Raw genomic sequence first — 12,527 nt, 5'->3', positions numbered from 1 at the left:
TGCAAGACACAGAGTGCAAGACACAGAAGTGCCACACACATGCATGCAAGCAACAATACATGCTATGACATGTGGGAAGAACTCTTCTACACTGTTGGGGGGATGTAAATTGGTGCAGCCTCTGTGGGAATCAGTATGGAGGTTCCTCAAAAAACTAAAAATGGGCCTCCCGTATGATCCCACTGCACCACTCCTTGGTTATTTATCTAAAGAATCAAAGACATCTCACTTGGGAAATACATGAATACCCACATGTATTGCAGCACAATTCACAATATGTGGAACAAGGCTAGGTGTCTGTCAACAGATGACTAGGTAAAGGAAATCTGGTATGTAAACAAAATGGAGTTTTACCTACCCACGAAGAAGAATGAAATCATGGAGTTTGCAGGAAAACAAATGGAACTGGAGACCATTGTGTTAAGTGGAATCAACCAAACTCAGAAAGGCAAATGCCATGTTTTCTCTTGTGTGGGGACATTAAGCAAGAGAGGCACAAAAGAACACCATGGAAACAGGATGATGATAGTAGGGCAGAGGAAGAGATTGGGGAGCAAGGTGGAGAGTACAAGGAGGTTCTGGAGGGCTAAACTGAGCAAAATCCTACTGTGTGCATGTCTGACCATGCCACAATGAAACCCGCCATTCTGTGTGATTGACATTCATCAATAAGATGTTTTTAGAAGGAGATATTTGGAAATTAAATACTGAAAAATAGTCTTCAAATGGGACAAACTCTTTGTTATAGTCACTTTGGGTGGACACAGTCAGGCTCATTTTGCTACTAAATATATCACATTGCAAAGAATAAACACAGAATACATATTTTAATGCATTCATGAATAAATGGAATATTGTATGTACAAGGTGACTACAGCAATGTGGATTTAACCAGGGGAAAATGGGAATTTCCAGTTCTCTACAACCTAATCACGTGAACAGTACTATCAGTGGATCCTAGAAGTGCTCGCAGTAGCATTTGAAGAGCGTGGGAGTGTGAGTTTGTGTGTTGTACAGCGCTCACTTCTGTCTGTATTCCAAGAATCACAAGTGCCGTGGTGCTGGACACGTTGCTGGAACCCCAAGAACCTCAAGTGAGCATACTGATGGGCACAGTAATTACATTTAGGATTGCTGAAGGAACGAAAGCAAGTTTATAGACAGTCTTTAATTAGTTACTTATATCTAGAAAGTCATCAATAAGCAGCAGCCACTATTCCTTCCATCCATTCAAAAACTGACATTTTTCCAAGGAAAAAGCAGAGTAGTAGGTCTACATGACAAAACTGAGTGAATGCATCTGACATCGGGCTGGGCCACAAGCAAGTCCCTATGCTCCTGAATAGCTTAACAACTTCCTGCACATAACTGGGAAAGGAAGAAGGTGTATTCACCTGTGATTCACTGAAATCGAACAAATGCACATTAAACAAGAGAATTGTTGCTTTCATACACTGGCACATGAATTAACATTTTTCTTTTTCTTTTCCAGTGCTGAGAATGGAACTCAGGTCTGGAGAAGGCCAGGCAACTGCTCTGCCACTAAGCTACATCCTCGGCCCCTGGCGTTTTTCTTTATTACATGCATAACAGTCAGAATGACAAGTAATTCCAGGGAAAGATCTCTTAGAACACATCTCTAATCTGTTCGGTACCAACTGTATAGCTGGTCTTTTTCACAGGTGCCTTTTTGTGGGTTCTGGTTTTCATTCTAAGATGGAACAAGAGAGCTAGAACACCCAAGACCCACGACATTCCCTTCGAGTTTGTTCACAGTGTGTCATAAGAAGAACGACTGTGAGCTGGACCAGGTGGGTCGTACCTGTGATCCTGGCGGCTCAGGAGGCAGAGGCAGGAGGATCACGAGCTCAAAGCCAGCTCAGCAACTTAGCGAGGCCCTAAGCAACTCAGCAAGACCCTGTCTCTAAATAAAATATAAAAAAGACTGGGAATGTGGCTCAGTGGTTAAGCACCCTGGGATCAGTCCCTGGTAGGAAAAAAAAAAAAAAAAAAGGCGGACTGTGGGCTATTAAAGTGCTTCTGTGGAACTCAGCTGTTTGACTGTGGACATGAGTCCTCCCCCAAAAGTCCTGCTAATGCAGGGATATTCAGAGGTGGATGTCTGGACTGTGAGAGCTGCGATCTAACGGTCCATCCTGCCTTGAAGGGGGACTCGCAGTGGCACCTGTGAGCAGCGGCAGGTGGCTGCAGGAGGTGGTGGCTGGGGCGTGTCCGGGAAGCCCTCTTGTTGCCTGGGGCCCTTCCTCCCTCTCTGCGGCCTGGTTGCCAGGAGAGCTTAGCGGGGCTCCTGGCTGCGCCCTTTCTCCCCTCCCACCGACGCCCCACCCCCCTCTTTTCCAGGCGACGACCACGCCCCCCACGAACTGAAGCTCTGGAACCATGAGCCCAAACACACTCCCTCCGCTGACTTGTTCCCCTCGGAAGCTTCGCTTCCTGAGTTCTGAAGTGCGTGCGTACATGGACGAGCTGGAGGGAGGGTTGAGGACGCTGGTGAAACGCAGACACTTTAATTCCTCATGACCGTGAGCCTTATGACAGAAGTCTTTACATTTGCAAGAAAACAGACAACGCCGAAGGCTTTGCAGGAGGGGTGCCGCCAGCCGCCAACGTCCCGGGGTGAAGCTGACCTGCAGAGGCAGCTAACGTCCATGGCTGTGGCCCTGGGTCACCAGGTGCAACTCCCCACCTGCCTCGGCTGCTGTGGAGAGGCCAGAGAATGTCCTCTGGGGTCCTTCGGCTCTGGGAGTGCCCCGGGATCAGGTGGGGAACAACGTGGGTTTATATTGGGTTGAGCTTAACTGACAAGTGAAATAAGTGTGCCTGTGGCGTTCTGATGCGTGTGTGCACTGTCACACTCGGCCAGGCCAAGCCTGCCTGTCTCCTCAGGTGCTCGTCACTTCTTAATGGTCCACTCAGAATCCTTTCCTAGTATTTGATGTAAGCACTACGTTCTTTTCAAATCTCAGGATACTTATCCTGAGGAAAGGGCCCTGGATATGCTCCCTCAGTGGCGCGCTCCTTGAAGGTGAGCAAATGGCCGTCCTCCAGGGTCAGCTTGACAGGGACACAGCACTGGGACCGAGGTCCTCCTCCTCTACCTCTGGAGAGGAGCCAGGGCTCACGGCCACACAGTCTGCTTTCCCGCGTGGCCCTGGGGGTCTGCAGTCATACGCAGCTGGTGACCCCTTTACCCTCCGCCAGGGAGCCCTCCAGGCAGCTGGTGAGCCTGGCTTCCCACACTTGTGCTGTGACCCCGCAGCCCCAGCAGCCCTCCTGACCCCAGTGCCCTGTGCAAGCTCCCTCTGCCCCAGCACCACTATGGACAGTCCCTGGGCCCTGGCTTCTGCCCAGGTAACCCTGGAGGATTGCGACTCTTGTGGCGCCAGGTCACATACACCCCACAAACGCTGGGTCCCTCCCTTCATCCCCCTTCGTGTTCTTCTCTTCCTTTAGACCAGGCCTGCTGTGACACCGTCACAGTGGTGGTTCTGTGGGACTGGACTCTCTTGTCACTGGCCTGGCTGTGTTCTAGGATTTACATGACGCTTGGTTAATGAAAGTCCCATAGGACGTGAAGCTCACCCGAGTGAACATGCACCTGGATAACCAAGAAACGATCCCTGGGACAAGACAGGAGGACTCCAGAACTCACGGAAGTCATCTGATCTTGTTCTGTTTAGTTAATAAGATGAATACACCTTAATTCTCTGCTAAAATAGTGATCTTTTAAATTTACTTCAAATGCATAAGTGGGATGGTCAAGCAAGGCCTCGTTGTGGTGCCTCAAGACAACTGGCCTCGACAGAGAAATACAACGGTCTTCCCCTGAGAAAGCAGCCCCCGCCACTGGGAGCTGGGCAGGGGGACCTGCCAGGCCTTGGTGTGGGAGCGGCTGGCCTGGGGTCCCCTGTTGGACATCTTGGGGACCTTGCCACCCTCAGAACATGGAGGTGCAATGAGAAAACCGGCCACCAAGCAGGCCCGTGTCTCAGCTGTGGATCTGCCACTGTGTGACCATCAAGGGTCATCGCCGTGCAGTGGAGCCGAGGCGGCTCATCTGCAGACACTTGGTCTTTTAATTCATTTATATATATATATATATCAGTTGTAGGGTGACACAATACCTTTATTTTACTTTCACGTGGTACTGAGGGTGAACCCAGGACCTCACGGGTGCTGGGCGAGCACGCTCCCCCGAGCCATGACTCCGCCCGTGCAGAAATGTCTGCTTTTACTCTTGTTCGCCCACATGGTGCTTGCGGCCCTCACCAGCGCAGTCAGATCATCAGACTTCCACTGACTGCACGCGAGACTGAGGGGACTGAACGTTTTCCATTATATCAACCCTTGACATTATAAAAATCATCTTTATACCAAATGCTGGTAGAGTTTATTTTCTATGCATTATTTTTCAGGACACTAACAAGGAAGTTCACACTGTCGGTGCTGTGAGTGGGCGTGATGGGGACGTTGTGTTCCAAGCTGACAAAGTTGTGTTCTACTGCTTTCAGGGCTGAGCACGTGTGAGAAGCCCTGTTTCTCAGGCTGATATACAGGTGTCTGGGCTCTGCCTCTTTCATGGAGTAACTCTTACAATGTTGAAGCCTCAATCAGCACAGGACTCCTAAAGGCAGGTGACTGCACCAATGTCCCTCGCCCTGTCATGGGGCGCAACTTAAGAACAGACCAATCACCACTGAGAATCCAAATTTGAGAGTCTTTATTAAGCTGGCCGGCTGACTGTCTCACACAATGCCCCAAATAATGGCTATTGGGAGAACAGCCCCGACCACAGGGTTGTAGGGGTTCTTATACCAAAAATCACATCAATCATAAGTGTCAGTTGCTATGATTCAAAATTACAAACATCATGAGATCATCAACAGAGGGGGAAGTGGGTCAAAATGACCCTTACCTAGGTACAAACTAAAGAATGGTTACTAACATCCATACAATCACTGTTCACATGGTACATTGTTTAGGAACAATAGGAATCAAAAGAGCAATTCTTTACTACATAGGCGTTGCCATTGTATATTATTAAACATGTCACACCAAGTAACTGATGATGGGCACAGAGGCGGGGTGTTCCCATGGGAGAAGCTTATTTCCTATATAACATGGAATCTCAGAGCAAAATGGAGTCTGTTTAGTCATTTCCCTTAGGGTCTGGCCTATCACATTCTCATGGAGTCAGATCTGTCAGCCCATCACAGCCCCAAGTCTCCTCGCTGCCCCCATGACCTCCCTATTCCGCAGGCTGTAGATAAAGGGGTTCAGAAGAGCTGTGATCATGGGGTGAAATACTGCCACCACCTTGTCCTGTGCAGGGGGATGCAAGGAGTGTGGCCTGGTGCAGGTGGAGAGGGTGGTGGCATAGAACAGGCTTGTCAGGGCCAGGTGGGAGGAGCAGGTGGAAACAGCTTCCGTCGGTCCTGTGCCCAAGCTCACCTGGAATATGACAACAAGCACCAGGTGTAGGAAGGGAGGATGGCCAGGAATGGCAGCAGCAGGATCAGCACTCTGCTCACCAGGACTGTGTGCTCACACTGGGACGTGTCCCGACAGACCACGCAGCAGGGATGGAACCTCACAGAAAAGGTGGTAGGTGCGCAGAGCCCTGCAGAGGGGAAGCTGAAATACGTACAGCTTGTGCGTTAAGGAGTTGGCAGCCCTGCTGCCCCACACTCCAGTGAGCACGAGCCGAGGCTCTCCCTGCTCGTGAGCTGGAGTAGTGCACAGGGCGGCAGATGGCCACTTGCCGGTCAGAGGACATGAAACCCAGCAGCTGGGTTGAGACTGAGAACTCAGCCCCAAAATATAACGGTCTCACTATTGGACAGGAAGTTGGGTGCCATCTTGAGGACCGTGGTGGAGATGTACATCATGTCCATGAGGGAGAGCGGGCTGAGGAGAAGGTACGTGGGGGTGTGGAGCCTGGTGTCCACTCGGATGAGGTGAATCAGGGTGACATTCCCCATCAGAGCTACGGAAAAGAGGATGGCCATCCAGCAAAGAGAAGGGTGTCCCTTTGACCATACTGGAAAAGACCCACAGGTACAAAATCTGTCCCGAAACTTTGGTTTCCTGCTTTCATGGCTTGAATTGAGATAGCAAGGCAGATAATGAACGAAGAGTCCATAGGATAGTGTTGCTGCCCTTTGAGGGAATCAAGGAGCCAATTAAACATGGAAGGCTTTCTGAAATCATTTTGTGTGAGCACATCTGTCATGTAGGAGATCTCTATCTATTGAAAATGCCTACTTCTGCTCCTTTGAGTTTTTTATTTGTGCTTTTGATTGACATGTACTAATTGGCCAAATTCACTTGGTTCATTTTGATATTTCAAGGCTTGCCTCCAGTGTGCACTGAGCAAATCGGGGGACCTCACGCTTCCCTCTCCTCACCATGTCTCCATGTTTGCAGCCTTCCAGGCCTGTCTTGGTGATCTTCATGAGTGACAAGGGCGAAATGAAATCGAAGGTGCTCACTGGTTGCAGAATTAAAGTATAAAATAGCAACTTAAGGCATGGAGGTGGTTTGTTTGCACAGAGTGCATTTCCTCTTGCATGCCTTTGGGGTGACAGACTGAAGCCCTTTTCCCTTAGTGTGAAAACATTCCTGCACTCTCTCTCTCCTAAGAGTGGCTCATTTAGTAAGAAAGAGTTGGTAAATAATAGTATAATTGTAAAAGAAATGTTCCTTTTCAATTTCATTGGTTATAAATATGAAAAAGCTATATAGTCCAATTTGAGTGGAAGTAATGGATAGACATTACGAATTCATCATCATTAATTTCTTCTTGTAAATGTAAGTGCAATTTCGTGAATTTGCCTTAAAAAGGTACATGTAAAGGAAGGGTTTTGAAACATTCCAATTTAACTTAACATTCATTATACTTTGCACACATAAATAATGACTAATTCAAAGCTAAAACTTGAAAATTCTGCCTTTTTTCCAACACAATTTCTGGCTTCCATATGTTTCCAGAGCAATCAAATTCTTGTGTGTGTGTGTGTGTGTGTGTGTGTGTATAGTGCTGGGGATTGAACCCAGGGCCTTGTACATGCACAAACTCTTAATGACTACAAGAACAATGTGCTGAAAGCATTTGGTGAATTTTATGGCTCTATATCCTGTGCTCTGGGCACCTATTAGACATTGACTCTACTCTCTCAAACCAGAAGACGTTGGTGAACATTGCTAAGTATCTCAGAGTTCTCCATCCTGTTCTGGAATAGCTAGTTCCTCCCTCCTGAGACTAACTCTGGGCAGCAGGCCAGAGCTGCAGAGCTGACCACATGAGAGGATTTGCTCTAAGCTTGAGCTGAGTTCATCTCTGCGTCAGCAAAGTCAGGTGAAAGGGCCAGGCTCCTGTCCCTGTTGGATTGGACACTGGGGATCAATTAGAAGGAAGAGAGGACATGTAGGGCCTGCTGGAGGAAGGCCTGCACACCAGGTGCCACAGCTCCTCCCTCTTTCCCCCTGTGTGGAACTGAGTAAGTGTGACATGTGTTGCTCTGTTTTGGTTGAACAAGGGAACAGCAAAGGGAGACATGTGAGCAGATAACATCATAACACAGGGAAGCATTACATAAGGAAGAAGAGCTTTGTAGTTTCAGCATGAGGTCGATGGCTAGAGGAGGTACCCTGAGCAGAGTGTGTTCTGAGGACTCCTTGCTGGTGCCTCTGGAGTCTCCCACCAGGAGAGCTGGGTGAGATCAGGGCTGCTGCTCAATGGCAGGACCTTGTAGCCTAGCATGGCAGGGAGCAATCTCCATGTGCAATAGTTTGAAGAAGTCAGTAAACTGTCAGCAGGGAATCTTGTAGTTACACAACTATTTCTCTCAAAATACAAACTTGAGAACTTCAGACAAGGTGAGTCAAGATGATATTAGTGAACCGAGTTGCTTTGGGATAGATTTACATAAGGGGGATATTTGGAAATGAGGTTTCCTATCGTAAGGACACAGTTGCTGCTGCACAAAGAAAACAAGGGTTTAATAATGACCTGGAAAAGCTAAGGGTGAACGTACATGTAGCATGAGGCCATGTGAGCCTCAGTGTGCTGCTCTCAAGTGGCTGGACCTTAGCTGAGACAACGACTTCCTCTCTTCCGGGGTCTTCTCTGTATTCAGCACGTGGTCGGAGGAGAGGAGATGGACACACACCACCACCCTCCATGTGCTGAGCTCACAGAGCTCACTCACTCCTGTCCCCTAAATTCTGTGCTCAGAACCTTCTAGTAAAATGTGGGGAAGGAGTTAGCTGAGGCTGAGACACGTTGCTGGTTGTCTTAGGCTGATGGTCCGTAGTTTTAAAACTGGGCACTGCTTATAATATTTGCAAGGTAAACTCAGGATCCAACTCCTGCTATGCTTACATAGGCTCTGCCAAACGAGTGTTTCTTTAATTCTATATATTTGAGCAATGGGTTTTGCAGGATGACCAGCCTATAATCACAGGAAAAGTATTCTCCAAGTTATAAAGCAAACAAGAACGTGGTGACATGCTATTTAATGTGACTCTGCTGCAAGAAATAAGATGCCACCCCTGATTTTTAAAAAGGTACTGGTGATCAATGGAATTACATGTTCACGTCACATCCATGTTCTCCGGATCCTAAGGGCTAATTACCCAGTGTAGAGGATCCTAAAAGTAACCTTCCGGCCCATTCTCTGACAACAGGGAAGTTTTCAATTTCATAAAAAACAGTTTGTGCAGTCACCATCAAGCCTATTTTATGATACTCTTATCTGTAATGGACGCAGCACAAAATCTAAATGTAAACATAGGTCTCCCTTCCGAATGAGTGACGCAAGGCAGGCATTAACTTACAGCCCACTGTGTGCTCAGGGCTTGGCTCTGCCAGGGCACCTGGCTCCTTGCTTCCTCTGAAATTAACCTGGAATAAACAAAGGAGTGGAGAAAGTACTGGAGAGGCTCCTGGGCCCTACCTGCCAGGGTCTTTGTGAAAAAGATTGAGTTATACTGTGACCTAGTCACATGTTGTTAGTTCACTCTACGTTCCTAATATACTCCTAAGGCTATTATCTGGTTCAGTCAATCAGCAGATCTGCTGAGCCTCCTGTGCAGTAGCCCCTGAGCCAGGGGCAGAGACAGAGGATTCAGTGGGTCCCCCTGTCCCTAAGCAGCACCCAGCTCTGCTGATGTGTCCAGGTCTCAGGGCTCCCTAGCAGGCTTGGCTTCCTCTGCTAAACCCAGGGCAGCCCCACTGTCCTCACTGCCCACTGCCCAGGCTCTGTGGGGCTCCTCCTCTTACCTCTGCTCAACCAGAGCCCCCTGTGGGGACTCCAGGGGACCTGACCCATGCACACCCACTGGCTCTCACCTGGTCCAGGACAGACTCCAGTCCTCTTTCCTCCACACAACTGCCCTGGAGCCTGGAGCTTGCAGAGCACTCTGTCTCTGTGCTGTGCTGAGGACAGGCAGGCTCCTCCAGGGCTGGTCCTGCTGCTCAGTCTGTGCACAGTGTTCCAGAGCCTGAGGCTCCTAGGGCACCTCCTGGAGTGGTCCTCAGTGCCCTGCCCAGCTGGCCCTCTGTCCTTCCCCCTGCTCTCCTGTGCCAGCTCTTACTGATGTCCACGCACCTCACAGCACGTGTGTGAACTGCTGCTCTGTGGTCCTGTCACCCACTAAACATGAACTCCAGATTGTGGACCCTCGTGTGCTTTAACCACTAATCAAGTCGACACTTGCAGCACTGCCACAAATCAGCAGCACTGAGCACGTTTGAAGATGTGAGTGCCTCTCAGTGCTGGGGACTCTGTGGTCTCCTTCTCTGTGAGGGCAGCAGCTCTGTGTCTAGACCGTGCTGGGTGCACAGGGAGCTGGGACCACGTCTCTCAGCAGGTGCAGGGATGCTGTGCCCTGCTGGACTCCTGACCCTCCTGTCTCACTCTCAGTGACAGCCCTCGCATGTGTCCCCTCTGGTGGGACAAGCTGTCCTTCACAGGTTTATTCAAGTTCATCACAGGTGTGTGAAGCAACAAGAGCTCTTGGGTCAGTGAGGTGAAGAATGACCACAGACTCCTAGTTGCTCCTCTTTAATGCAAATGAACATCCTCCACAGGCTGAGGCATGAGGGCTCCTTCAGGTGGAAGAGCACCAGCCTCAAGTGGGAAATCTCACCAAGACTGGACCCGGGAGACGCAGACACACTGCACACACAGGGAACCTGCCTCCACCTGTGCATGTCGGGAGGATGCACAGAGTTAAAACCCACTTGCCAGAGCTGAGATGCTTAAAGGCAGAGGTGGTGAAGGGCTAGGTGCACAGGCGCCTTCCAGGAAAGGCCTCAGCTAGGAATCACCTGGGGGAACTCGCTCTTCCTCATCTCAGTTGGGTTTCCTTCACCTGCAGGACTGACATCTAGTTTTGTCTGGCTTCCCGAAATGATTAAGTCTGGACAGGGCACGTGCTCAGCTGTGCGAGCTCCAGTCAGGAAGCCGCCTCTGCTCAGGTTCCTCCCAGGTGCACAGCTCAGCAGCCCTCAGCTCCTGCTGCACCTAGGAAGCCAAACTGCAGGACAGCCAGGGAGAAACATCCTCCCAAGCCCAGGTGCCTGATCTGACCAGATCATGGAATCAGGCGTGATCTTTGAAGGACAGTCACACTTACACCAACTACTTGGGTAAATCATTCCCCAGTCTCTAAATGTGGCATAGTGGAATGATTAGGATGTGATGTCACAGTCAGATCCCAGGCATAACTGCATTTGAGAATGTCATCTTCACATCCATGAATTCACTTAACAGCGGAAATAAAAACCTTCGGACCTAAGTTCACATTAAAATAAACGTGGTATTGGGAAGAAAACCTCGCTTCAGGTAAGTTATCTTCAAGTCTCACCTATACACATAGGAAAGTGTGTCTTTGTGTATTTCCAGTCTCTATACCCAGGTTGTGTTTCTGTTACTGTTCTGGTTCCAGCTTGGCGCTGTGAAAAGAGTGAAAACACCGTATATCGTAGTCTGCCAGCTGTATCACGTGTGATCTGCTCACAAGAAGTAAAATGTATGTGGAAAGGGACGCGTTTGTTAGGTTTGCAAGGTTTCCACAACTGGCAACCTCATTAGGAGACAATGTGCAAAGAACAAGTTATGATCAGGGTGACAGTATGGACGTGCATGCCTTCACCATTAAAGAACAGCGCTTCACATGGCGACCCACGTTTAGGAGCAGCAGGGCAGCTTCTGTTGAGAAGGTGAGCAGACAGCTCCTGGAAGAGACCCAGTACTCAGCTGCAGTAGTGCCCGTGGGGAGGGAAGAGCAGGAAGAAAAGAGGTGCAAAGACAAGGTCACTGAGCGCAGAGCGTCAGGGTCACAGAAAACATAAGAGCCGCACAGCGCAGGTCTGTGGCGAGCACGCAGTGTGTAGGTGAGGTGCTGGAAAAGCAGGGATCCTGGCCTTCGCGGGTGCTGACCCAGGTCCTGAGGAACGTTCCTGCCCCGCACTGCCTAGGAAGGACTCCTTCAGTGTTTCTTTTGTGTTTGTGGTTCGTGGTTGTGGACTTTGTGGTTCAAGTTGCGATGGTTACCTGAGAGAACTGGGTCAGGAATATCAGACTCAGATATCAAGACCAATTGAACATTTTTGTTGACTGTTTGGATACTTTCTTTTGAGAAGTGTCTGTTTAATTCGTTTGCCCATTTATTAATTGAGCAATTTGACTTCTTGCTAATATATTTTGTGAGTTCTTTATCTATTCTAGATTCTATCTGTCTGTCAGAAGTGTACCTAGCAAAGATTTTCTCCCATCCTCTAGGTTCTCCATGTTTCTTATTGCTTTCTTTGCTGTGCAGAAAGGTTTTAATTTGACAGCATGCCATTTATGATCTCTGGGCATTATTTCCTGAGCTTCAGCGGTCCCGTTGAGAAACTTGTTGCCTCTGCCTCTCTGCTTTCTTCTGGATGTTGCAACTTTCTGGTTTGATACCTAGGATTTTGATCCATTTGTGGTTGAATTTTATGCAGTGTGGGGGATATCTTGCTTCATTTTACTACACATGGATAATCTGTTTTCCTATCACTGATTTTTTTTGAAAAAATTGTCTTTCTCCCATATGTTTTTGGCACCTTTGTCAGGGATCAGATGTCAATAGGTGCCTGGCTTTGTCTTGGTGCCTTCTCTTCTGTAACATGAACCATTAGGAAAAGTGAATCTAAACTACACTGAGCAGTCACCTCGTACCACTCCAGTGGTGGCCATCAGGAAAACCAACAGTAACAAACGCCATGGACGACGTGGGGAAAAGGGGCCCTTCATGCTGTCAGCGTTACAAATCAGTACACGACAGTGGAAGCTGTATGGAGTCCCTCAGAAGACGGAGCATGGAACCCCTGCGTGTGACTCAGCTATGCCACGCCGCAGGGTTTATCCTGAGGAAAGAAGTCATCCTGCTACACTGGTACATGCACACCCGTGTTTACAGCCACTCCGTTCACAATAGCCAAACTACGGAACCAGACAGGTGTCCCTCAA

Source organism: Sciurus vulgaris (genome assembly GCF_902686455.1).
Source record: "Sciurus vulgaris genome assembly, chromosome: 6".
Classification (NCBI taxonomy): Eukaryota; Metazoa; Chordata; class Mammalia; order Rodentia; family Sciuridae; genus Sciurus; species Sciurus vulgaris.
This window is presented reverse-complemented; position numbering follows the sequence as displayed.